Genomic DNA, 26,230 nt, shown 5'->3' on the forward strand with positions numbered 1-26,230 from the left:
TATCGAGTACAAAAAGGCAGGGGCGGGTCTAGAGAATTTTTCATGGGGGGGCCGGACTGGGGCACAGACTTAGAGAGGGGTGGCACATTTAAATACATATAAACAGTGAATTAGTGTAACTTGCCCTACATTGAAGGTAATAATACTGTATACTGTATCCTGATACATTCAGTACATTTAAACCTCCTGATGTGTTTTTGTTTTAACCTCCCTCTGGTCTCTGCATGTAATACAAATACCTTGGTTTGCAGAAAAGTCAGTGGACTACTGCTGCATCTTCCTCTCTTCCCTCTCCTCATGCCTTTCTGCTTCTATCTCTCTTTTTTTCTTCAAAATGAAGAAATTCTGAATTTTTTGAGACCTTTTCATTGGTCCTATTGCCTGTATCTGACTGTCTGTCTGTCCCTAAAGAAATAATAATGCATTTTTCTCAGTTACTTTGTCAAGTCATAAACTAATTTATTTCCTAAAGTTGAATGTTGTCCGCATATCATCTTAATAAAGATATTACATTTGGTAGGGATGTTAACCGATGACCGTTTGACCGATGGTTGACCGTATCAACGTTAACCTGTCAAAGTTGTCGGTTGTCGGTTAAAAAAAGGGATCTGTAAAGGGCTATTATAGACTAAACCCTACTACGTCATCTCTTTCTTTCCAAGATCTTTTTGTGTGAAGTGAACAAATCCCTCACACTCAGTTTTTCATAACTGGTCTGTTTGTACTTTATAAACCAATAAAAAAACATTTGGCGTGAGGTCACTGCTTTTGGTTTCGCATGTTCACAAGGTTTGCGAAAAGTAAATGCTACAGGCTATTTTTTGATAAATTCCTTTATTCGAATAGTAAATAAAATACAGTAATACAATAATTAAAATTAAAGTCTCTCCTGGTTGTGTTCCAAATTATTAACATTTATGTCTTTTAGGCTAACAGTAAAGTGCAGAGTAAGTTTTGTTTCTGTAAATCCTCAGCCATGATTTTTACCACTTTATTAAGTTTTGCTTTGTAGAAAGCATTTCTTTGAAGTGAATTTCGTTTTGTATAAATTGTATCTTAATTTTAATAAATGTTTAATCAACCAAATGCATGTATTTATTAAATAAAAAGCAAATATAGCAGAGTATATAATTACCGGTCCGTGCATGAAGGCGCCGGCACTGCGCGTTCACTTGCATTGCATTGTTAATTAGAACGCACCTCATCATAATTAAATAAAACTCAGCGTAGGCCTATATGCCTCATACAAGCATTAAATATATTTGCTGCATTTGTTCTAGAACAAAAACAGTGCGAGACCTGCTTTGGCCGGTGCTTTTACACATTCTGAAGGTGCCCGTTTAATCCATTGGTTTTATCGTGTTGCAGTCTATTAGGCAACATTCCGCATAAGATGGGTTTAGATTTGGAAATACATTACATCTATATTTCAGTGGTAACAGAAAAGGTGATGATGATCATCCTATGTCTTTAATATTACTACCCCAAACTAAAGCGCAGTCTCTCTTCTGAGCTGTCATTTTATTAAATGAGCCGCGGAAATTTTCAAATGAGCTTCACAAACGCCTTTATTTTCAAGTTCAACGCGATCACCTAGTACCTAAACTATTTCAAAACTAAGCACGGCGCCGCGTTTGCGGGACTCATGTTTGGCGCTGTAGGGGATTTAAAAAGTATTGTGAGGTCTGTGTGTGTGTGTGTGAGCCGGAGGCAGAGCGCAGAGAGATGGGAGTTGCGAAATTGCAGGCGCGGCTCGAAATGGCTGTTTATTTTAAATAGCATAGCATATTTTAAACTAATAGGCCTATCAGTTAACCGGTTTCAACCGGCCAATGAGGCTCGGTGGCCGGTCAAGAACATTTTTCGTTTTCGCCATCCCTATCATTTGGTTGTATTAAATGGCATATTGCACAGAGCCCCAGTGAGTTAATGTATAGAAAGAAATAATGTTTATGTTGTTTTCTTTAAATATGCTTCTGAGGCTGTGGTCTGTTGCATGAAGCTATTTGAACAACAAACTCTTAATTTTCAAAATTCAGAGTAAGTTTGGAGTCGACAAATCTAGATAAATCCAAACTGGTTTAGATCAGGATCAGATGTTGGACAGTGCTTGGTTTAAACTTTGTGTTTTATCTAGAGTTTGCAAAGCCTGTGCACCTGAAAGTGAAACCTGCTTCATGCAACATAAAATGTACTTAACAAAAGGAAAACAGTTAATAGCAATGAATGTTTAGAGGCTGAGGAAATTCTAGACGTTTATTCATAGTCGTATGACATGTTAATGTTTTTGCATGCGCCGAATCAACGCAAAGCTCTCTCCGTGTGTCGACTATTGAGGGCACTTGTTTGTCGTCTTAAATAAACCCATGCACACACAGACGGCGCAGCTTAAACAGTCACTCCACATAAAAACGTTACGTTGTTTTTCATTGATCTATTCCATACACTATGAGATACAATAGCGCAACTCTCCCTAAAGTTTACACATCAATATTTGAAGGATATAGGGAGGATTACGTCTGATTGGAACGGGACCGGACACATTCAACCTGTCTTTGCATACAGCTACTCACTTAGTGCCTTTTTAGTGTTAAATTGCTTAAAAGCACTTGAAGGTTAACATTTTAAAACACGTGTAAATTATAAACTATCCCTGTTTAATCCGCGATCGAATCGCATGCGGGTTGAAACGTGGGTTCTGATCCGTATGGATAAACTGCGATCTAACACACCACTATTTATTACAAACGCAAAGGCAAACGTGACTTTATATATTCTTTTAATGTACCGTTAGGTTGTCTTCAACTTTAGTAATGAGCATTCTCGACAGTAACAGAGAGGAGCTAGCTCTAACTTCCTAATCGCAGGTTTCCACATTTAAGGAAACATATCAAAACTCAGCTCACTCACCTATGACTTTGTTGTCCTTTTTCACTATCTGCATAAAACTCCTTTCTCCGTCCTCTGTGTTTTTCCTTGCTTTTCCTTGCTTTTTATTGGTGCCACCACCGTTCGTTACTATACTGTAAGTGTGCGCCTACTAATTGACTCCGATAACAACATGTCACGGTAGAGTGGTTCCTCGGGTCTAGACAATTTTTCATAGGCGGAGCCTCCACAAAATTTTTTATTTTAATATTTTAAGCTAATAAAAAAATGTAATATAAATAAATCAAAGCCCTGTAAAATATGAAGTTTTATTTTAAGAAAAGCAAAACCACTAGTACATAATTAATACTGACGAGACTGATGGTGTGGGAGGGGGGGCACTTGGGGTGGCCAATCAAATTGTGGGGGTGGCCCGTGCCCCCCCTGGCCCCCCCCTGGCCCCGCCCCTGCAAAAAGGCACATCAGTAATGTTTGTTATTAGTTATCATATACGTACACTATAAGTGCCTTTCATTAACTTACACGTGCCTGCATGTATCACACACTTATACACACCGTGACTATACAATATGTAAGTACGGTAGTGTTTCTCAGTAATTACAGTATACATACACTATATGTGATGGTCATTAACTTATACTGGCTTGTATGTAATACACACCATTAAGTACTGTAGGTACAGTAGTGTTTGATATTAGTTTTCCTATATGTACACTGTACGTACAGTACCTGTCATTAACACATGTAATAGTAATAGTACTTGCATGTAAGTACTAAATACATATATAGTGCATTCATTTGTAAGTACAATAGTGTTACAGTCTACATATACTATAATTATGTATCTGGTATTACCCAATACTTATCTAGAGTAAGTAACTTCCAACTATGTACCACTGGTAAGTACAGTAATGATGCCATTTAATTAATATGTAGATACACAAAAGTACGTACCACACATTTTTCTGCAAGTACACCATATTTACCATATATGTACAAGGTAAGTACACTTACTTTGAAATAAAGTGCTACCCGGTTAGCTGATAATGTTTAAAGTTGTGTAAACCCAAGTTTTCTTTTATTTGGGAAAGGCCATAAATGGCTTAGGCAAAATTCGATCCGCACACGTACATTTTCTGGGTAGCCAGTTTGTTGATTTGCATATAATCACATAAACACAGATTTCAATATAAGGTTATTTTCAATAGATATCCACAAATTTTGTGTGTACAGACATTAAGTGTCTTGAAACAAATTGACTAATTGACAGATTTCCTTGGCTGCACTCTTGGTCATGTTTGGTTAATTCCCTGCTTAAAGAGACTTTGTTCTCACAATCCTTGTGTCAAGACTTTGTGCTGAGCACAGCCTCTTGACTCTGAATTTAAAGCTACACATGAAACACTAGAAAAGGAAGGGAAAACTCTGTAGGTAATAAAGTATTTCCTGGCAAGAGAATTACATAGACTTTTAAGAGAACTGAAGTAATATTGCCGTGAAATTAATATTAACCCTTTACAACATGACAAAATGACTCTGTTTATTCTTCCTGATCCCATTTTTCAAACTTTAGTTAGTGTGTAATGTTGCTGTTAGGGCATAAATAATACCTGTAAAATGATAAAGCTCAAAGTTCACTGCCAGGCGATATATTTTCTTTGACAGAAGTCCCCTTTCAAAGCCTACAGCGAATGGCCAGTTTGGACTGCATTATCAGATTATGTGTGTGTGCAGTGACATTCAAGAAGATCAAGATTTTAGTAACTTTATTATACATTGCTGTTGGGTGACTTTGTCATTTCTGAGAATTATTTTTGCTGGAATTCAACCAGAGACTGTAAAAAAGATGGACGATGCCCGTTCGCACTCTTCCATTGGTGAAAAGTGAAGCCACCAGTGTCCCGATACGTCACTGACATCTTGGTTCTTGAGTCTGCGCAGTAGCAATTTCAGGACCAGTCCTGCACAGTAGTGAACAGAAAGTAAAGCCGCGAAATCAAGGCCCGCCCTCGCTCTCGCAGCTGTCAATTATGACGTCACACCACTTTTTTATAGCATGAAATAACTAACTAAAAACAAACTTATTTTAAAAACAAACACTTGAATTTACATCAGCGTAATAAAAACTACAGTAAATGACAGAAACCAGCTTCGGAAAAAAGATAATTGAAGTGTAATTCAATTGTTTAGTTGGTCTCAAGTCCCATTGAATAACATGGGGGAGGTGGGGTTTATGACCTATACTAGGACCACTTACTGAGGGGCGATCGAGATGTTTTGGCTTCACTTTTCAGGGCTTGTGTGGCACGCTTGAATTCAACAAACACTGGACTGAAATGGTCACAATATATGTAGAAATGGTGATTAAAGGAAAAACTTGAGTGGTCTCTTAATTTTTTTAATCCTAACTAGATAGAAATGTTAGTTGGGATTTGAAATAATTAAGGGGGAAATGCTTCAGATCAAAATGGCTCCAGCTCTCCTTTGACCCTGTAGAGGACAAGTAAGTTCGGAAAATGGATGGATATTTGAAATCAGTTTGATTTCTTTAATAATGATTGTAGGCTTGGGAAAACTTTAAAAAATCCAGTTTGTGATATTGTTAAAATATCTGTTGAAAGTAGAAAATATTTCTGGGTCTTTTCTCACATCTGAGATGCATGCTGTCTCCCCAAAAGTCTATTTAATTTTTATTGCCGTCTAGAAGAAACAACTGATATATTAAAGTGATCTCTGTAATTTGTCTTTTTTATGGGTCTCCATAAAGTAAAGTTCAGGTTGAATCACAAGAACATAGGCTACTCTGTCAAAAGAAACCTGTGTATTTTCTTTTTTCAAGCTCAGCCTGTGTATCAACATAAACAGTGCTCATGAGAGACTGTGAAAAGCTCAATCTCATCCATTGCACCGATCACACTTTGAAATAGGGGTGAAATTAGCATCCTTTCTGTCATCTAATAACAGTGATGAGTGTGAGACTTCTTTGCTCAGGGCACACGTTTTATATCCCCTACAAGACGTTAAATCAAAATCTAGGCTTTGCAATAATCCCCATGCATGGTTTCAAAGGCACAGAATATTTTAGAAGGAATTTTAGGTCAGGAGAGAGACAAACATTCAAAGCGATACAACTGAGTAAGGGGTGAACAAACCCCTGCAGGGCCCTCCAGGAAACCAAGCAATGTGGATTTCCTAAAACATCACCCTCCTCAGACAACTTTTTCTCTTTATCTTATATTCCGCTCTTTCTTTTCCTCTCTTCATGCATTTCATTAATTCCTCAGCCTGTGTGAATACCCCCAGAGGTGGTTGTAAAAACCGGAGATGAAAACAAACACTGCTAGGAAGAAAATAAACAGAGGTTGAATAAGCCCTTTATTTCACAGCAGCAGCCCTCGGTAGTCTAGATCTGCTTAGCCATTACGCTGGATCCTTTGCTGTTGGAGATCTACATTAGACTGGTGCTTTGATGTAGATGCTCTACAGTTTTTGAGAGCATCGCTGTAGCATCATATAAGAGAAGAACACAGAAGTATGAGAGGTTTATTCCAGGCAGTAGTTCTCATTTCCTCTCGGTCCTTTGATATGTTTCTTTTAGCTACTCGTCTTGTTTGTATTGTATAAAGGTGGTGTTTCACTTCAATAGTTCATTTTCAACAGAGGACAGTTTTGTTGGAATTAACAGGAAATCAGTAAACTGAAGACAAAGAAGTGAAATAAATTTAACATTGAACTTAAAATAACACTAAAAGGGTGTTAAATGCATGGAATCCTTTTAAACCATACCCTAAAACAGTCCTTAAAAGCTCAAGCATGTTGTTTAATCTATCACTACAAACTATATATCGTTGGAAAGGTCTAAGCCTCTAAAATAAACATTTCAACAGTATTTTATAAAATAGATTATGTAGGCCTCAAAACATATATATTCTGCTAAATGTCACTGTCCCCTCAGCGGGACACCTACGTTTACTTCAATGTTTTGCATGTGAATTATTTTTTTAACTTGATTTAATTTGTTATTTCTGGGTAAAACAACTAAACTCTGCTTTCTTACAGTTAGTTGTGAGTAATATCAGCTGTTTGTGTGTCCGTGGATAATTTAATCCAAGATGTTGGATGGATACTCACTTTAACATATTATGATTTGGGACATTTCAAATACTATTTACTATAGGATAGATAGTATGCATATATTTAAGGGAATAAAATGACTAAGACAACATGTAAACCTATTAAAACTCAAATTTATATAAAAGCATAATATCTAGAAAAACATGTCTCACACATTTTGCTATGGTTTAACTTGGTTTTCCAATAGAAATATCAAACAATGCTAAAACAAAATAAGTTACATGAGTATGATTACTTGAGTATTAAAATAGCACAGGATACAAGATTAAACTGAGATTTATGACTTAAAACAAGAAAGAAACCATTTGTTTATAAGGCACAAATGATACAAATAAAAAAACAAGCCTTATTATTTTACAATTTTGTAAAATTTTATTTGCAATGCAAGTTATATTGTGAAAAATGTGAATTCAGCAGAGGGTTGAAGTGTATCTGATGGGAGTCTAATCAATAATAACAATACACCTGACTGTAATGCTAGAGGCTTTGTTTTATGCAATAACCTCAAGTACTCTCTTTGTCTCTCTCTCTCTCACACTTGTTATTTCTGCTTTTGCTCCCTCTCAGTGAAACTGAGATGAAAGCCTGTGTACTCTTGAAAGTTTTTCCCTCTGCTCGTGGTGCTGGAGGAACACGCTCAGGAGTGGAAACAAAGGCTCTGCCACAAATAACTTTATCACAGCAAAAGCTGTAACACTGAGTCAAACACATCACAGGGCACTGGCTTCTGTATCAGCAACCCAAAAAGAGAGAGGCAGAAAGTGATTGACAGAACTGTGGCACTGTAATTGGGTTTAATTTTGTCACCACCCATGCTCATCACAAGTGTACTGCAACTAAATCATCCCTAAGCTTAGTATTTTTGTCTTGTTTTTCAGTAAATATATACAAACAACCATAAGATATGTTTCCTTTGTCTGTGACATTTATGCTTAATATATGGGATAATCAAATATTCTTGTTTTCCCTCCGAAGTTTTTTGTTACCACAAACATTGCTCTGTTTGAATTTTACCTCAAGCTCTATTTTCAGGAAATATGATTCGATTATCCAGACTTTACAACATAACAGCACCTTCTTAAGTGCTAAGCTGAAAACTAAAGTAAAGCATGAGTGAAGCACAGGATGACATCATTAGCATTGTCCTAATGGTCCATTCTCACGCCGAGAAACAAGCATGAACAAACAACACAAATGAGAATGACACAGACCTCAAATGCTCCTCACATACTGCACATAAGGGGAGGTGAATTACACCAGTCTGTCTTTGAAAGACTATAATGACCCTCGTGGTGAGAGATTTGCCCTTAAATGGCACAAAACTTCATGAAGTAATGAAGCATGAACCGCAAGATGTTACGAGATTATGTTGCCACATCATTATCATTGCTATCCTACAGTAGCAGTTAGTACCAGCATGAACCATTAACCGTTTTTACGGTTGTACAAGACTTTGTACATGTTCTGCAGAAGAGGCCGTTTTATTTGAAAAGTCATGCAGGGGTACAAAATATGCAACATGAACCGATGACTAGTACTAACATGCCAGTTTCTTTAATTCATTTATGTTTTAAAGAACTTCAAGTCTGATCTCACTGGAATTTGTAACTGTTTTACCAAGTGGTTAATTTGTATAAAATCATATGAAGTGAATTGATTATTTGATAAAACAATATTGTAGGTATGATGAAAAACTCAAAATGTATCACATGACTAGACAGAGCAGACATTCTTATTTACAAAGATACCTGGATTGTAAAAATTGTAAAATATTAGAAATCAGAGGGAAAAAGTTATAAATGGATGTCGGCCTATGGAAGGTGTGTGACCGAAAATGCTGCTTATTCACATGTTTTTGCTTGTAACTTCTCATTTTATCAGATATTTGCATGAATTTGAACAGAAGGTAGAATTTTGTTAGTTCTTTCAAATTAAATCATGAACATTTACTGTTTTCGTTGGAATGGGCATCAGAATTTAGTTGGAATGGGCATCGGACACTTGGTAACCATGGTTTTTAGAACGATGCCTGCAGTGGACGTTCTGACAGGACGTTCGCTATAGTCTATTACTAGAAATGTAACTACCAAATTTCCACAATTTATTTAAATACCTTTTCCTCCATAGATTTAGATTACCATGTTTCAGTACTAAGATAAAAGATATGGTAACACTTTAGTATGGGGAACACTTATTAATTATTAATTATGACTTTTGCCTCAGTAAACTCCCAATTTACTGCTAATTAATAGCTAATAAGGTAGTTGTTGTAGACGTTAGGTTTAAGTATTGGTTTGGGTTAAGGGATGTAAAATATGGTCATGCAGAACAAGCCATTAAATTTATATGTCCTTTATAAGCGCTAATAAACGGCTAATATGTACGCTAATAAGACACTAGTTAAAAGTGAGAATTGTTCCCTATATATATTCATGTCCACCCAGGGACGGACTGGGGCTAAAAAACAGCCCTGGACTTTTTCCCAAATAGGCCCATCATCCGGCCATTCGCCCCTAGCCGTACGCAACAGACACAAGGATTTCCTGATACTATGCCACAATACTGTCAGACTATCAGACGTTATTTAATATTTTGTCAATGTCCTATTACACTTTGATGTATAATATGGGTGTGAAATAATGAAAATGGCTAGGCCCTATTAATTTTGTCTGTAAAGCTTTCACAAACAACCACCAGGTCTTTGCCAATTCCACAATACTAAACACAAATATGAAAGACAAGGAAAAACTGCACTCTGATAGAAGACAGACAGAAAGTGCAGACAGAAAGTGCAAGCTAGGATTTTTTATAATATTTGGTCAATTATTTAGCCCCCTTTCTTGTATATTAGCACGTTTAGAGTGGTTGCAATGCATGCCTGATATTTTCCGTTTAATTCAATACCTTTAAGTCTTCATTGTAGCAGAAAATGTGAGCTCACTACAACCTCTATATACAATAAAGTCAATGAAAGAAATGAAAACCAATGCAATACAATGAATGTCCACCCACAGACTGTTTGTAAACGGGGTTGCTTTGGTGTGTGTGATTTTGGTTAGATGACAGTTTGGCAAGAGTTTACAGTTCTTTTTATATTGTGTATATTATAATGTCACGTGTCCTGCTACTACTGGCACTTAGCTCTTGTTGATTTGAAGTTAACTCGGTCTGTCCTGTCCCTCATCATGACCAGGCTGTGGATGCTCAGGCTCGCGAACATAGACGCTCGCGAATTCCAGGAATCCGTGGACCAATCACGGCTAGTAGGCCGACTCTTCTTTCTTGTTTGTTTGTTTTTTACACGTAGCAGCATATAAGTGATCGTATTAGTGCCTCTGTTGTTGGCTTCTGGACTTTTCCAGAACGCACAGATTGCCAATTCGTCCCTGTGTCCACCTACCTTTCATTAGTGTCCAGAGTTTAGTGGAAGTACACCGACCGGTTAAAAGTGACACAAATTTTCAAACAGTTGCTGTGAACTAAAAACACCCCCGGGTTGAAAGCTCAAAATTTAAAATGTTTGATGTATTTATTGTCGTATTTAGTAAAAACATACTACAACCATGCGGCGAGGATTGGATATTGTATGAGACGCATTGTAAAAGTCCAGTGTGGGTGGAAATTCTTATGCCTAAGAATTTCGACGCGCGATGTCAGCATTGCTAAATATTGGAGCCCCACCCCTAAATCTAGTATCATCGGGGCGAAAGCAAATCACATAAAAAAGCAAGTTAGCCTACACAAAACATAAAAATTAGAGTGCATCAATTAATATGAATTAGCCACCTTATTAAACAGTCCCTCCAGAAAAACACAATTATGCGATCGCATGATTTAACGCATAATCAGCCAAAGTCCCCATATTTATGCGGGGGCCGCATTTTTTCAAAAACGCGCACTTTCGCAGCATAAATTGCAGATATCCATACACAAAATATGCGCAGGGCTTGCATGATTTCATAACCCCCCCCCCCATTTTTGTAGCAAAAATCACATTTATCTTAGCAGAAAGTTGAAAAATTTTGCATTTACTTCACACAAGCGCCATGGGGACGTTATGAAGTGAAGTGATTATGTGACGTGAAAATCACTGAAAAGCTGCAAAAGCTGCAGTTTTTGCAAGTTCCCGCAATTTTTGCAAGTTCCCGCAATTTCATCGCATAAAATTGTATAAATATCCCGCATATTCCGCATATAGCCTGCAACAATCACAAAAAACTCAAAGCATTTTTTTCTGAAAGGACTGATTAAAACGTTACGAATTGCAATGGAGTTGAATGTGCCATGTTTTGTTTTAATGTTGTGTGTTTAATCAAATAATTTTTTTCTAAGTATAACTAAAACATTTATGTGCTCTAGCTCTAAATGTAACTTAAAATGTTAATCGTATTAATGTTGATATTTGCTTGTAACATTAGCATGTCATAATAAATTTAACCCTTTGATGAGCAACGATTGACAGGTTTAGTTTCTACCTCAGTAAATTGTTAATTCACTCGCATCTTATGCTATACATTCTTTTCAACAATGCCTAAAAACTGTATGCTTAGAAACTAATTTGATGAATATTAGCTTCTAGGTCTCCTGACTAAGTGTGTAGAAAAGCTCTGTGAAACAGCTCAGTGACGGTAATAATTTTGAATTACTTTCTACGCAAAAGTCGGCATTTCATTTCATTGCAAAACATTATAAAGGCAATTCATTACACCTTAAAATGCCAGAGGGTATTATTATAAGAATTATTATCATTATTATGCTCTGAATGCAGGTGCTTGCATTATCTGGATATGAAAAGTGAAGATTCAAAGGCGCATACAGCTTCCATTTAGAGACGGCTTACAAAGACACTAAGACTCCCGCATAATAATTTCCATTACAGCCTCTTTGTTTTTACTAAATGGACCATAGTGCCAGTGTTTCCCCCTGAGGTTTTAAAGTACGTGCTTTCATTTCATTGGCCTAACTTCACAAGGACTATCACAACCCTTAAGAGCAGCGAGAGAGGGATGCTGATGCAATGACAGGGTCAAAACAATGCAAGGCAATCGAGGGAAATTGCCCTCATCCATGACACAACAGAGGAAAAAAACAATTACTCTCTTCCTCTCTCTCTCCGGTTTTAAGTGCTGCTGGAAGATTTGAATCAGTGAAGCATCAAATGCTCTCCTGTCTTTAGCGCTTGACACATTTCAAGTGTTAAATCATAGAGCTTTACTCCGCATGGCACGGGCCTTTGCACATGGTTCTGCTGGCTCGCTTTTACACACTTCACTGATGGTGAACGAGCGGAGAGTGCTTACAAGCCAGGAGAGGAAGCAGGCTTTTTGAGTCGAGTAAAGAGCTCAGAACTGTGATGGGTTCCTTGTTAAATACACTGTAAAAACAATTTGTTGGTTCAACTTAAAAAGTAAGTTTTCTGATGACATCAAGAGAATTTATGAATTACGATATACTGCAGTGAGAACCGTCAAGTCATCAAATGCATAAACATCATTTATACAGAACAAGCTAAACATAATCACTCTCTTCGACTTATTTCCTTTAATAATCAGCTTATATGGCCTCATTTTGCTCTTTGAATCTAAATACTTACTGTAGTATATATCCCATAGGGGAAGGGTTTTGCAAAAAAACAAACCTACACAGAAGTCAGGCTCTCACACAAAGCAATTTAGAGAGTCATCAAAGCTATTTCTGAGGTACCATGTATGCTTCTTGCTGGGTAATTGAAGGTTTGAGCTACAGGCAACTAAAGCCACAGCATTTTTCTTACAAAAGACTCATCTGCCATCTCAAATCTGAAGTCTCTCAATATATGACACTGCAATCAAGAGACCAGACTGAAGTCTAACAACGACTCTAACAATCCACTTTTCCTTCTCTGTTTGTTCTGAAGCTCTCAGGTGTATTTTAGGTATTTTTTTTCTCTGTCAATTCAAAGCTAAGTGGTCACTTTTGTTTTACTCTTGCACTTTGGGTCCGGCTGGACAGCAGTATTTTTGTGTAAGTTCTACTGTTTAGTTTCATATACCAAGCAGAGGTGTGTCTAATCCTGAGCATCATGTTTTAGGTGGTCAAAACATTTCAATAATAGTGAACTTAAGGCAGGTTACACAAACATTTTATATAACTTCATATTATATTAGGCTTCCTCAGATAAAAACTATAAAAAATTCCTTTTTGTACATTTGTAAGTTTAAGCAACTTAAATTGACAATTAATTTCAACTTTCTTGACTACACTGTAAAAAGTAAAAAGTTGGTAACACTGAAAAAATAAAAGTTTGTGTATGTACATTTTTACTTCAAGTATTTTTCACTTAAACATATAAGTTGAAAATTAAGTTTTTACAGTTTAGTGAGGAGTTGCTATCAACGTTATCGCATGAGAATTCATACAAATTTTACAAGTTGGCTAATTCGTATTAATCCATGCGACAACATTTGTAAGTTTTTGTACGATTTGCCTTGACCCCTGTGATGTTGGCCTTAGGTGAGGGGTTTCGTTGTTGTTTTTCATGCGAATCTTACGTTTTTGCATTATTAACTTCATATAAATTCAGACGAATTAGCCAACTCGTAAAATATGTATGAATTCTCGCGAGATCAGGCTGGTTTTCTAAACATTATCAAAATAAAGTTGAATTAGCTTAAGTTATTTCAACTTTATTTCTATAATTTATAACAACTCCTTGCTGGTTTGAATTTGAATAAAAATGTAATTATTTAAGTGCAAAAAGGCATTTTTACAGTGAATATTTTGCAGTGTCTCACTCTAAATTCTGCTGGTATATTTTTTATTCAGTGCCGGGTAAAAATTGGACAGAACACATGTTGGGTTATTAAATAAATAATAAACAAATGTCCAGAAAATGTAAGAGCGCTCTTTTACAAAAATCTTTGCGGTTTTGCTGATCAAAACTGCTCATGAGCTGTAACTCTTTTAGTGTGTGCCATATAACATTACAGTTTTTTTCGATTGCTAAACGACAGTGGGCACAACTGGAGCTACATGTGCAAAACTCTAACTACAGTCTGCACTACCAAAAGTCACCTGAGCGCAACTCTTAACACATGACTCAAAACAGCTCAGTGCAGCCAAACACTAAACACAACCCTCACTGAGATAACACACACTGTCACTCACAACACACTGAGAGGAAAAACACTAACATCAAACACCAATACACAAAATACTAACTTTATATCTTTACAGATTGAACAATTTCAGTGATGTCACACCAAGTAATGTTTTCTTTAAAGAATGATTTATTTATTGATTTATCACAATATTTTTTTTAGAACATCATAATTTTTTAGGGTAAATGAAAATTAGCAGTTTGCTTCAGTTGTCTGTAGTAATTTACGGAATTACAGTAATGAGAAAAAAGGTAGAAACTTAAAGTACATGAAAGGTAATATTATATATAAATGAAATATATATATGAAATTGGAATTTATATTTATATGAAATTGCAATCAGCAGTGTTTGAAAGGCACAAGGCTGAAATCAATTGTGTTTTGAATGTGTGATTCACAGTTTTGACAGCAGTGTGTTAGCATTTGAACAAAGTGCTGTAAATCCACAGTGTTGTGCAGGTTGTGGTTAAAGTCATGGAATAAGTGTGTAAAGTTTTGAAAACTGTGTTCAAGCAATGAAAAACGAACTAGAGTTTGGTCCACATGAACTGCTGCTGTGCAGACTGTAGTTAGAGTTTTGCACATGTGACTCCAGTTGTGCCCACTGGCGTTTAGCAATCGAGAAAAACTGTAATATAAAGTAACTGATTTATGGAGACAAAATCATTTCATAACTGCAAACAAAAAAACTCACATCACGTGAACATTAATCTAAATATTGGGGGGAATGCATCATTCTGTCTGTCATGGGTTATGTTTCTATATTTTATGTATAATCTACAGAAGCATTTCCAAAACAGCAGTTTTTGCTCTTCAGTTTGTTACAATTGTACTAAACAAAAGAAAAATCATTATATAAAACAGCCATTGCTTTGCACTTTCAACATCAAACACAATGCTGTAAGATGGTCAGGCTGGCTCCACCTCTGAGAACTGCATACCTCAACACCTTGACACCTTTCAATCTCAGGGGTTAATTCTCCATCATCACCAGCTCTGCCTGTCTCTCTCTTTCTCTCCTTCTCTGTCTCTAGCTTCACTTTCACTGTTTACAGCAGTCAAGGGACTTGAGCTTCACAGTTTCAAAGCACAGCGTGCTGGCCTAAAGTCAGTTGGGAATGCGAGCGAGTCATTATCCACCATTACTGCTTTGCTTTTATCTGACAGAATGCTGCTCACTGCTGCATAATGAGCCACGATAAAATCACAGAGAAAGTGGAGAGGAATCGCATCAGCCGAACAGGTTCCATACAAAAAACTCAATACTCTCTGTGTGTGTGTGTGTGTGTGTGTGTGTGTGTGTGTGTGTGTGTGTGTGTGTGTGTGTGTGTGTGTGTGTGTGTGTGTGTGTGTGTGTGTGTGTGTGTGTGTGTGTGTGTGTGTGTGTGTGTGTGTGTGTGTGTGTGTGTGTGTGTGTGTGTGTGTGTGTGTGTGTGTGTGTGTGTGTGTGTGCGCGTGCGTTGTTGTTGTTCTTTTTACCAGTCATATCTCTGATAATGAGCAAGTCACTTGACATCCTTTTGTTATATTTAAATATACAAAGCCTTTGAAGATACATCATTTAAATAACATTTTAAAAAAATAAAAACATAAAAGCCATCTTATTTGCAAAGTCAGGTACTGAATAAGCGTAGTGGGGGGGGGGGGCAAATTGTATTAAAGCCATAGGTAAGTAAATAAAAAAAGTTTTAATTTATTTGTATCTAAATTCTAAGTGTGTCATTTTTTTAGTTATTATGAAATTGATTATTTGATCCTGTGCTAAAATGGTAAACAAACACATCTAGCATATGTATCATTTGGCTAAAATTATTTGTTTGTCCTTACTCATCTTTCATCTCTAGACACCAAGTCAGAACTTTCACTGAAGTATTGGGGATACAGGACAAAAAAAATTGATTCTTCTTTGGTTAACCAGTTTATCAGTTTATTCCCTACTGAATAAACCCTAGCATAAGCTGGTAGCTGCGTTAAGATGGTTTAAGGTGGTTTACGCTGGTCCTCCCAGCCTGACAAAGCTGGTCATGCTGGTGGGCCAGCTGGTCTTCCAGCCTGACCAGCTAAGTCTAGCTAGACCAGCTTAAAAAGTGACCAAAACACAGCTAAACCATCTTGTTACACCAGCAAAACTAGCTAAAACCAAGCTGGATGCCAGCTAAAACCAGCTCACCAGCTTATGTTGGTGTTAGCTGGATTTTTAAGTTGGGTTAGCAGACTTTGCTACACACTAGGCCGAGTTTAAAGTACTCAAGTATTTTTACTTTAATCGAGTACATTTTACACAAGAGTGTTTTTTCTTCTCTACATTCTGAAGCTTTTTATTTCGCTACATTTCATATTAATTTCATTTTAAATGCTAAAACTTAAAAAAATCTAGTATGTAATCACTTTTACTCAAGTAAAAGCATATGTCATCAGAACCATTATACTGTATGTGGACCCACCCACTTTTTAAAACCAATAATATTGGACACACTCACTGTTTCTCTAATTTAGGATATGTGTCTGTTCACTTATCAGAGTGCCTTCAGTGAAATCCATTCCACTATAGGAATGTCCTAATAAAGCCATTTTGTGTTTTCAAAAGTTTAACTACTTTTGCCTGCTGCACTTTGGGCAGCAGTAACAGAACAAGATAAACAAAGTTTTTAGGCTATAAAAGCAATTGGTTCATTAAAATGCACCAGAATACAAGAAAATGCCATCTACTTCAGTAAATGTTTTCGACCCACCCACATTTTTTTTACTTTTTTGAACTTTAAACATAAACATTTTTACAGAATTAAACTATAAAATAACAGCGTTCTCTGTTTTTCCTTCAGATTTTGGTTCCCAGAATACTTTAAATAAGGCTTTTAGTTTTATTCTGTAAAGATAAAGACTTGTTGATGTTCATTAAAAAGGGACATTACACTTTTTTTGAAAATATGCTCATTTTCCAGCTCCCCTAGAATTAAACATTAGATTTTTATCATTTTGAAATTCATTTAGCTAATCTCTGGGTCTCACGATACCGCTTTAGCATAGCTTATATCTGCCTAGAAAATCACAACTTTTACCTTTCCATCTGTCTTAGTACACGATGTATCTACAGAAGAGTCAAATCTTAAATAGGAAAAATATTGAAACTCTTTGGTTATTTTTTAGTGCGATGCTAATGGTGTAATAAGATTCAATGGATTATGCTAAGCTACAGGGGCGTCAGTTTGTGTTGAAAAGTGGTGGGAACAAAAGATCAGATGAAAAACATTACAGCAGGACAGGAGAAATAGGAAAAATTGAATAACAGCGCATCAAAAATAGGCATAGCGTAGGCAAGTCAACAACAAGAAAATACTCAGCATAAAACCCTCAAAAATGTCGCTTGCAACACCAGCTTAACCGAATAGTGCCAAAGCACCATCCTGTAGCAGTGTGTTAAGTCAATGATTACAATGAAATTCATTACATATTTAAAAGAAAACACACCATACAACGCAACATATGTGACCCTGGACCACAAAACCAGTAGTAAGTCGCATAGGCATCATTTAATTTTTCAGAACATTTTAACCAAATGCTTTCAAAAAGTGGTGGGGACAAAATCAGCCATTTCAAAAAGTGGTGGGGACATGTCCACAGTGTAAATTACACCTATAAGCTATGCTAAAAGTGGTACCGCCAGACCTGGAGATCGACTGAATGGATTCCAAAATAGTGAAGTCAAATGTTTAATTCTAGGGGAGCTGGAAAATGAGACAACACATGTTGTGATGTCCCCCAAATGAGTGTCCCTTTAACTTTGAACAAACTGTTGCCAGTAAATAACATACATTTACATCTACAGTAAGTTACTGGCAAACAGCTGTCAGTGATATTCTGATTTCTACAGAATTTATTTACAGTGTGAGTATTAATAAAAAAGTACTATTACATTGTACTTAAAGGAACAGTATGTAAGAAATGTTTATCAATTAATCATAAAATGGCCCTGATATCAAATTTCAAATACTTATATCACTGACAACAGTGGTCTGGCCAGGATATTGTCATTTAAAAAGTGGAGTTGCAGCCCTCAACTGATGTTTATGTTGTCATGTTATGTATTGACCACCAGTTGTGAGATTGCAGTACCAGTTTTAGCCTCAAGTTTTGTGATTGCAGTACCAGCTTTGACCACAATCCTACATACTGTTCCTTTAAGTATTAATGGTTAAAATGCCTATCATCAGATAGTGAAGTAAAAGTTTGTCTAAAAAACTATAATAAAGATACTTCAGTAGTGAGTAAAAATACTTCACTACTTTACTCCTTAGTGGTTTGGTAATTATAAAGATAGCAGATTCTGTAGAAATGTGTAGTACCAAGTGGAATTTTAAAGGGTCAGTACATTTCTGTGGGACACATAACTGTTTAAGTCTGACATTGTTCATCATTGTTGACAGCACACATGCACATCCACACAGCATTCATCATTTTCTAATCACTGGCTCTTGTCTATTTAAACAATACATGTTTGCAAGTCAGAAACAATCAACCTGTTAAGCATAAATGTTATGCTGTCTTTTCATTGCGGCCTGTTCTTCTCTTGTTCCTCTTTACTTTGCGATTTGATTTTTCCATGTTAGCTGTTATCTCCCTTTTTCTTTCGCTGTCTCATCCATACAGCTCTCTAGCCTTTCTGAAATTGGTCCCTCGGGCAATTTTGATCTTTCCTGGCCAATTAGTTTGCCATGATGTGCTTTTCATCTAAAGGTTTATTTTCAGGAGGCTATGAGTTGACTGGATCGAAAGAACATCCCCTGCAGTAAAGCTCAATGTTTCTCTTTTTCTATCACTCTCCTTCAGTTTCTTCTCTCTCTCTGTCTCTTTCTGCTGACACACATACACACACGAGCACAGTCGCAAGTCTATGACCATGCAGGGTTGGTCATAAAAGATGCATCAGATATTCTGCTTGATTTAAGCAGATTTCCTTTTCCAAGTAATGTTTCAAGTCAACTTGACTTATTACATTCAATGTGATGGACAATACAGAATAATATTAGAAACAATTTTTAACATCCTTCATTGGTTTAGTTAAAATAGAATACAAAATAAACATACTGTACATTATAAAGTAAGCTATTGTTTTATTCCGACCATGGCTTTCCAAAACAAAGTTTGTGAGGTGTCTTCAATATAAAAGGCAAAAATCGGAATGCCAAAAACCAAAAAGGGGCCGGAGCTACAATAAGAGTTTACAAACAGCCAAGAAAAATAAACAAACGAATTGTACAAAATTACAGATCTCAGTGCTATTCGTTTGATCCCACAGCAGAGAAATAGGATTTTTTTGGAATTTTGGCTTAATGGAAATTTTATCACGGCTGCAAATATATTGCTGTAAATCACAAAGCTGCAGAGCACCATAAAGAGATGATTAACGTCAATCAGTCGCCTTTATGTCTTAAACTAGCCAGCATGAACAAAAGCACTTTGTGGATGTCGAGCGGAAAAAATCATAGAGACTGATGTGTTGTGATCGAAAGCCTAACTGTCAGAAGTGTTTATGCATTGATGAGAAGACATCTGTTCTGCTGATGGTGTTTGGGATGCTCTGTGTTTATGTGTGTGCCTCCACAGCGACCGTAAGCACAGTGAGCTTTTGAGTTCAGCCGTCTAAACCACACAAATGACCCACAGTAAGGCAACAGACCCACAGGGGAAATAAAACAGCGAGACAATCGGATTTCAGCGCAGAGGCACTTGAGCAAAGGAAATGCAAGGGGAGAGATCATTTAGCCAACCCCGTGTTCCTTTTCTCTTGTGCCCTGTACTGAACTGAAGGCCACTTGTATTAAAAAAAATCTCTGTGTGATAATTAAATGTAATGGGTGAATAGCAGCTTTGAGGATAGGGAATAGGGCCCAAATGGGGCATTATAAAAAGCTAATGTGCTTTTACACATAGCACTATCCTGCCCTGTAGCATGATCAAGATAAATTAAGGTCTCGGTACCTGACCTGTGGCTTTTGTGTTACTTTGTTTTGACACTGTTGATGCTCAAAGTCTCACTGTTTTTAAATAAGCTTTCATCAGTTGACACAGGCCTCACAATATAAAATGTTATGAAATAGTCAAGAAAAAGTGGTTCTCTGGCCACCTTGGGATAACTTTCAAAAACACACTCTATTAATTAATTAATGCTATTTATTTTAACCCAAATTAGTTTTGTTGGATCAAAAATGGACAAACACAATCTGTTAACTTATGCTGGGTTATGTCAATCCAAAATGCTGGGTTATTTGAACCCATCGTTGGTTCAAATCTAAACATTTTTTGGGTTAATTTTACCCAACGACTGGGTTCGTCCCTTTTTGACTCAACACTGGTTGAAGAGGACATGAACTTTCACAACTGGAAGCTGACCATGTGGGTTGTGTTTCAGAACCTGTTTGTTTAAAATTAAAAAATTAAAAATAATTAACAAATATATTTATACAATTACTTGCTATAAATTACATTCTATACATTAATAATCATTATAAATTATGTTTATTTGTGGGCAGGTGGCTTTGAAAAGCATATAGATGAAGGTATATGTATATAATAACCCTTTTTGAGACCCCAGGGGGCTTTTTATTATTTCAGTTTGCATTTTAAGCATTCTGTAACTTCAATCTTAGCAGTCTAACGTATCAACAACTTCCTTTGAAACCAGTGGGTTAGAGACAGCACTGTTCAGAGACATGAAATTGAAACTTCTCCCAGCAAAATATATTTCCGCTTTGAATGAGATGTTTCAGAAAACTCAGCTCTTTTCTTAAATGTTTTCCCATCAAACCAGCGCGATTGCAATTTTAAGAGGTCTGAGCTGAAATGATGTGCTGCATTGACTGGCACTAGATAGTCTGACCACACATTTGTATGTTTTTTGAAATCCTGTCAAGAGCACCTTATCTGGTTAGCACCTGCAGTGCAGCACCTACTGCTTCCTGCTGATGCCCTCTCAAAATCATTGAAATTCATAACAGTTCATCTCTATCCTACGATTCACAACCATAAGGAATATTCTCATCCTGAATGTCCATGTATATGTGACCGGTTTGACAGTTACAATGGGGGTGACCGTCACTTCAGAGAAGACGCTTTAAGTTTAAATAAAGAGTACATAAACATACATTTTGATAAATTAGGTTTGAAATGTAATCTGGTTTTATGAAAATAAAATAAATGTGACTGCACACTCACTTGCAAAAAGTTTATTAATACCAACGTTTCGGCATAAAGCCTTTTGATATACATTTGGATATATCGTTCCTGGCTTGCATCTCAGACGGAGTGTGTTTTATTCTGTTAGGTTGTTTTAAGAAAATAAAAAAACTGTATTCTTTAATTTAATACAATTTCTTTTTTTTGGCATGAAAATATGACTTGATCCATGTTTTAGTGCTATAATTGGGCTTCTATCAACCTAGAAAATGTGTAAAAGTTCAACCCAGAAACTTAGTTTTGGTAAACCATTCTCTACAAGCATGTGAAAAAAATAGGTTATTGAAATTTGTCTCTCCTTATGATGTCATAAGGAGATCTTATTATAATAATACCGTCCCTTAATCTGCACTATCCAACCATGGCACAGCCATGTAGTGCAGAGAGAAGAGAGAGAGAGAGAGAGAGAGAGAGAGAGAGAGAGAGAGAGAGAGAGAGAGAGAGAGAGAGAGAGAGAGAGAGAATATAATTCACAGCACAACTGAGTTTCAATTGAAACAAATGTGTTTGAATTTCATCATATCATTTGCATTTTAAAGGACACACCCAAAACGCCACATTTTGCCACACCTACAAAGTAGCAATTTTAACATGCTATAATAAATTATCTGTGGAGTATTTTGAGCTAAAACTTCACATGTGTACTCTGGGGACACCAAAGATTTATTTGACATCTTAAAAAAATATTGTGACATGTCCCCTTTAAAGAAAAAATTATTCAAAATATGATGATATACATATATATATATTATCTGTAACATTTTACAATAAGGTTGTATTTGTTTACAATTAGTCTAATACAATTAGTAGCATTGGCTATCATGAACAATAACCTTTAATAAGCATTTACTAATACATTTATAAAATCAAATGTTGAAAATGTTAACATTAATTAATGCACCATGAACTAAAATGAATAAATGTATTCACATTAAAGGAAAACACCACACTTTTCAATATTTTACTATGTTCTGACCTCAACTTAGACAAATTAATAAATACTTATCTTTTTTCAATGTGTCCACTTAATCTTTGTATGGCGCGTTGTAAATGTGTTAGCATTTAGCCTAGCCCCATTCATTCCTTAGGATCCAAACAGGGATTAATTTAGAAGCCACCAAACACTTCCATGTTTCCCCTATTTAAAGACGGTTACATAGTAGTTATGAGTAGTTATGAGTATTTTTAAGCAGTTAAAAAATGAGAACAATATTGTATGGCGGAAGAGCACTTAGTTTGCATCACTTTGACCTCGGATGCAGTAAAAATGAAGGAAGTTTGAGCGAGAGGGGAAGTAGTGAGGAGTGATGATGTTATAAGCGGTGATGAAGTTGTAATGAAGTGCACTTTACATGTACAGTATTAGAGTTTTGTCTGATTAATTCAAATTACATTTAATTTGTTACTATTCAACAGTTACTCAACATTGCAAATATAAATGTGTCAAAACTATACTATATCTGATCATAAATGTAGGAGGCAGAGGAGGAGTCACAGCATGAATTCTTTTCTCTCAGTGAGGTGCATGTGGAAAGACTTTTTAGTGATTCAATTCGGAGAGTCTTGGCCTCCCCTCCCCTCTAGTGGATACATGCCGTCAGTCTCCCATTGCTATGCAAGCTGGAATCCCTCCAGAAGGCCTGAGGCAGGTGCTAAAGTGATATATGTAAGTGTATTTGTGAGGAAGTGAGTGTGTGTGCCTCGGAGAGAGAAAGCGAAAGGCTGCACTTGTCTGTTCTAATACGGCTGTCTGTCAAAAAGCAAGATATTTAGCTGAGTTTCCTCTTCCACAGATGAATATTAAATCTAGTGTTGATTCACTGGAAGTGATATTCCCTGCAGACTTCACACCTCCTTAATTTCCTCACAAGAGAGAAACGAAACATCCGGCCTATTAGAATTTTTGCCAAAGTGGAAAACGGTTATGAACGGGTCATTTGGAAACATCTGTGGCCACAGTCATTACCTCTCCGCTTCCTCCCCTGTTTTGCTATACCAATAAACATTAGCGCCCCGCTTTCACTCTTAGTGGTATTACCATGGTAACAGAGCCCTCTGAGAAGAAGACTGACAAACAGCGAGCTGCATGCAATTCTGTCTTGATATTTCATAACAACCACAAACTGAGCCAAGTGTATGCGTGAGTCATGAGAGAACCTGATGATGGAAGCATCTGTCATGACTCTTGTAATCTTTGCTTTGACAAGAACGCTTCGTGCTTGCCCTGTATTCAAGTCGTCTCATACTTTACAGTGGAGGGGTTCTTGGGAGCATGCACTAACGTGTGTATATGGAGGACCTGGCGGAGCTCCCGCAGAGACGGGTGTGGATTGAGGTGAGGGTTAGAGCATGGCATCTGGAGAAAGGTGGGAATTATGATGCTTTGAATCTCTGAGGGCTTTTGTTCATGTCATAAACAACATCTGCTCTTTCACTTTGTGCCCACTGCAGGTGTGGAAGAGTTCCTTACTCTTTTTCAAAACCTAGTTTACTACCTGGCTGCCTTCACAGGCGGCTGACTTTTAAAGGTGCGTTGTGTAACTTTTAGAATGATCTTTTGACCGAAATGCAATATGATATACATAACTATATTATCAGTGGTGTATAAGAACTTACATAATGAACGGTATTGTTTTTATTATGGGTGTACAGTCTCACCCCATGGCGTCAATATTTGCCGACACTTGACCATGCGTCAATATGTTGACGCGGAGGGTATACCTTTCGCGTAATTTTTTGACGAACTGGGGACTTCAATACTATTACGTCCGTTGCATTCTCTTTCCTATTTTCTTACCATTTTCGCGTCGGTTTAGGGTTAGATTACGCAAAATTAAACAGTGTACGCGAAATTAAACAGTTGTCACCTGGCGTTGGGGTTAGAGTTAGGTTTGGGTAGGGATGTCATTATGTAAATCTAACCCTAAACCGACGCGAAAATGGTAAGAAAATAGGAAAGAGAATGCAACGACTTAATAGTATTGAAGTCCCCAGTTCGTCAAAAAACCCTCCGCGTCAACATATTGACGCATGGTCAAGTGTCGTCAAATATTGACGCCATGGGGTGAGACTGGGTTGTTTTATTACCTTAGAATGAGCCGTTTTATCTATACCACGCAGGTTCCATTACATGGAAGTCGCATTCATGTTTCTACAGTAGCCCTAAAGGGACAAACTGTTCTACAGAGTATGTTTCGTCCCTACATTGTCTCAGACGATGACATGTTCGTCCTGTGGCAGTCATCATATGCATTTTGAAATTGAGTGGTGAGCTGCAATTCGCAATGTAACCACTAGATGTCACTAAAATGTACACACAACACCTTTAAGGCAAATCTTCATATGACTCTCGGCATGGGAGACTCGACTACTGTATAGACGGTTTCAGCAGTAACAACACAAACAAGCGGCTTTCAAGTTCAACACGTGACTTTCGGTAAACTCTGCTAAGAATTAACAACAACAAAGTCCTTTTTAAGTAGTTTATTTATATAATAAGCAAAATAAACAACACGTAGAATACCTAGGAAACCAAATCATTTGTTATTTTCAACAAGGTCTTTGTTCAAGAGTTCAATTTAGCAACTAGTCAAACCATTAAAGAAACAGAAAGTAAAGTAAAAGTTCCGACCAGACGCGTAATTGCGTCACCGCATGTACGTCTGATGAAACCGTCTATAGAGTGCAGCTGGGATGACTTTTTTTGTAGGCTAACTCGGAAGTTATCAGGACACTGGTTCCACATGTTTTGTCCAACAAGATAGTCTTCACAGATGAATACAACTTTTATGAATTTTGAAGTCAAAATTTGGTTTTGTAGACTTCAAAATTCATAATATAAGTATTTATTTGTAAAGATTATATTGTTGGACAAAACGTGTAAGTGTCTTTAACTTTTGTTAAACAAAAAGCTTATTTTTTGTGATAATCCAAAAGTCTATGCGAAAAATCAATGGGCATTTTTGTGAGGGAACCAGTGTCCCACTCACTTCCGGGTTGGCCTACAAAAATAAGTCTTCCATGCGGCACTTTATTAGTTTTAATATTAGCAACCTACAAATACAACCTAGCATCCTACAAATACACAGGGCACACACATATTAGACAAAATAATCAGAATATATATAAAATGGCAGCATTTATTGGCAGAAAATGAAAACTGGTCAAAAAAAGAAAAAGATTTTTAATGTTTTTAGACCTTGATTTTTAGACCAGTCATGTTGGAACAGGAAGGGGCCATTACCAACTCTTCCCACAAAGTTGGGAGCATGAGATTGTCCAATATTTACTGGAGGTTATTGAAACACTTGAATTCAATAATTTGGAGAGGTGTCCCAAAACTTTTTGTAAAATAGTTTATGTATACATTTGGTACCAACATGTAACTTTGAGGTGCTGAATGAACTCCTTAGGTGCAATTGTGTACTTGTCACAGGTAGGGGTGGACCCAGATGTAAATAAGGTCACGCCCCTTTCTCCACCTCGAGGAGATTCCCAAAGCCACCCCAATGACCAGACACACAAGGTAAGCATAAATTAAAATATACTTTATTTAATTTACTTAAAAATAATAAATAGGGAAGGGAAACAGGGGAACTTAAAATAACGGCCACTCTAGGCTCTCCTCCTTCGGCTCAATATCTCAGCGTTCACGTTGGCTCTCTTTCTCTCCACAGACGGCTGCTGGAATACAGGGACACAGTGAATCGTTCTCAAGACGTTTGATCACCTCTGCGCTGATTACAGCTTCCAGGTAGGTATGGCTCTCTCCAAAGCTCCATATCTCAGTGTTCACGTTGGCTCTCTTTCTCTCCACAGATGGCTGCTAGGATACA

The 26,230-nt window shown here is 36.8% G+C and overlaps 1 long non-coding RNA gene across 1 annotated transcript; it reads left to right on the forward strand.

Moving 5' to 3' along the window:
• The first annotated feature begins 23,588 nt into the window (after positions 1-23,588).
• On the forward strand, positions 23,589-24,654 carry LOC135751926 (uncharacterized). The gene is made up of 3 exons (XR_010533080.1): positions 23,589-23,730; positions 23,847-23,923; positions 24,516-24,654. It is a non-coding gene; the product is annotated as an uncharacterized lncRNA (long non-coding RNA).
• Positions 24,655-26,230: the final 1,576 nt, after the last annotated feature.

This window comes from Paramisgurnus dabryanus, chromosome 16 (genome assembly GCF_030506205.2).
Source record: "Paramisgurnus dabryanus chromosome 16, PD_genome_1.1, whole genome shotgun sequence".
Taxonomy (NCBI): domain Eukaryota; kingdom Metazoa; phylum Chordata; class Actinopteri; order Cypriniformes; family Cobitidae; genus Paramisgurnus; species Paramisgurnus dabryanus.